We start from the raw sequence: 3,151 nt of genomic DNA on the forward strand, positions 1-3,151 counted from the left end.
GCACTCGGAGTACAAGTGATCCGGATTTGCACTCGGAATGCACATGATGTGGAGCGGAGACCTGGCACTTGGACCGGGTGGGGTTTCGTTAACAGGTGTTTCTAGCACTGCATGGTTTACAAGGTTACACCACACGTAGCACACCGGAAGAGGTTTGGAAGATGAAACATGAGTTCGTGTACATACCTAACCGAACCTACGAATACAGCGTTAGGGAGGATTGGACAAAATATGCAGTTTAACAAAAGGAAATGGAACATGCAGAGGAAGGGCAATAATAACGAAAATAGGGATTACATGGTGTAAGGGAAAGTCTTGGAGCGTGTTACACAGGAGAATGATCTGGGGGTGCTGGGTGGCACCTTGCCATCAAAGCAGACAACGTTGTCAACACATTCCCCCACCGAGCATATATATATATATATATATATATATATATATATATATATATATATATATATATATATATATATATATATATATATATATATAGATATATATGTGTGTATATATATATGTATATATATATATATATATATATATATATATATATATATATATATATATATATATATATATATATATATATATATATATATGAATAAACTGTGATACTGGACTGGATTAACGTGGTGCTGAAACAGCGCAGGAATGATGATCCAAATGGCTTCCTGTCTTCAAGTTCCTTGTATATCCTTGGTGTGTTCTCAGACTTGTTGATGTGACATTTGGTAAAATGAAATGAACAAGAACGCAACTTATCATCGAGGGCACAGCACCTTTAAAATTCCACATGTAGATATATATATATATATATATATATATATATATATATATATATATATATATATATATATATATATATATATATATATATATATATATATATATATATATATATTATTGTGGTTGACGAAATTCGCAAACCACCATTCAGGTCCCTTAGGTGAGATATCTCTGTAAGTAAATGTGTAGTTAGTCCAAACCCGTTGTTTAGAGGGAATAAATGTCATTCATTCGGGCTGCGACCCTTCAGGATAGCCGTTTTTCTTTTACTATCTTTATTTTGGACCAGCCGCCGTTACTACCACCACAACCACCACCAACCACATCTCAACAGCCATCACACAACACCCCACCAACCGCAACGCCGCTTCACAACAACAACAACGCCAACAGCCACGACCTTTACCGTCACATCTCGCTCTCGCAACCATCGCATCACCGCCATTCCCGTGCCGCTTGTGGGCACCGATACTGGACTCGTACAGGGCGCGCACCGAGCAGTGGGTGCAAAAACACCAGCCTTTCCGAGAAATCGGATCAAGAACGATTCACGCCCACTTCTGTTCCGTCCTATCAGCGAGCGTGGGGCGATTTGGCCCCGCCTCCAAGTGCGTCGGAGTATAATCGCTATATGCAGATTCGCGGATCAAAAATCATTCACGCCCACTTTTCCTCTGTCCAATGGGGAGCCAGCCAGACGTGAAGGGTCGAAGGTGAAGGAGCGAAGCCCCGGGGGCTATAAAGGGCCGCGTTCGCTCGCCAAAAAGGCAGTTGAGTTGGGAAGAGCAGTAGTTGAGTCAGTCAAGGAGAGTTGAGAAGAGAAGAGTCGTAGAAAGCAGTTGGACGGAGCTGAGAAGAGTGGAGAGTGGGAGAGTTGGAGAGGTGGCGGCGGCGAAGGCAGTCGAGAGGGCGCTCGTGTCAGAGTCGGGGAGCTGCGGAGAGGGGAGGCCGGTAACGCGACCGAGGTCGCGGTGGAGACGCTCGTCGCGGGATCCGAGCCAGCGAGATATCCTCATTCCCCCGAGCATCAACAACCCCCTCCTGTTTCCCCCCCGCGCTGAGATAGTGTGAGAAGGGGGCCCCGTTCCCACCCCATTCCAGGCAGTGCCAGCGAGGCCCGCGGAGTCGGGGCGCCACCGTCATTTTGCGGCTCATCACCAGACTGGTAGGCTCGACGCGGTCTCGGCCCCAGGCCCGTCTGCCCCCCCTCATCGTTGAGGGTGGTCCCTTTTTCTTTTGCTTTGAGTATATGTGTTGTCGGCGCCGTCTGTGAAGTAAAACTGTATAAGTGTTGCCGTGTGCTCGGTAGTCGGTAGTAGATCTGCATTGTTGCATTTGCTTTTTGTGCAGAATTGTTGTGCTTCTTCTACTTTTACATTTGCTTTTGGTGTATAATTGTATATGTGTGCTTTCCGTTTGCCGCGGAATAAATGTGCTTTATGTTGAACTGTTTTTCCCGTTTCGCTTCGTCTTTTCTTTTATTGAATCTCCATCTTACTTCACGTAAAGGGTTGGTCGTGGGCTAAATACGCCCAATAATTAATCGAACCGTCGAGGTTGACGATAACACCGCTCGGTTATCCCGATAGTACGGAACGGGTCGCTTAAAGTGGCCCGTGTCCGAAGTCGACCTGCGGCGAGGTGCGATCGCCCGGTCTACCCTCCGCGTGGGTACTTAGGTAGGTCGAATTTGGCAAGCAACCCTATCCCACGCGGGGGGCCGATTGGCACGATCGTGGTGAGGCCGAAAGGCCCACCCGTGACTAGTTCCCGGCGTTAGTCCGAGGGGGTCACGACGGGATTGTCCGTCCGGTGGGCGACGTGCCGCGATTCGAGTTACGTGGCCGCTCGCACGCCGGCGGGCGCGAATCCGCAACACTGGTGTCAGGAGTGGGATACAAACCCATCCCCCTCCTCGCAACACTGGTGTCAGGTCGTGAGATACAAACTCATCCCCCTCCTCGCGACACTGGTGTCGGAGAACGGGACAACGGGCTCTCCTGTCTCCAGCTAAATTCACGGGAATTGGTCCAGGGGTGAGAGGAGCGACCCCCGATTCCCTCCAAATTACGAGCGATTCAAATTAACCCTTTACGAGAAATAAGATGGCGTCTCAAGGCGAGCGGGAGCCGGGGGTATTAGAAATGTATATGTGTAGTAATGTAGGATCCATGGTCCAGGATGAAATCCCCGTGCAGGAAATGTTGGTTGTGCAGGAACATGAACTCCCCCAACTGAACCCAGAGTTCGAAATGGGCGCAGTGGCTGGGGTGGCGGACAAACGGCCCCCACGTGCGAATTCGCCCACGGATCGGACGATGGAAATGTTTGACGCATTGATGAGGAAAATGGATGCGAATACACA

The sequence above is a fragment of the Eptatretus burgeri genome, chromosome 3 (assembly GCF_056783735.1).
Source record: "Eptatretus burgeri isolate ZD-2024b chromosome 3, Ebu_testis_v1, whole genome shotgun sequence".
Lineage (NCBI taxonomy): Eukaryota > Metazoa > Chordata > Myxini > Myxiniformes > Myxinidae > Eptatretus > Eptatretus burgeri.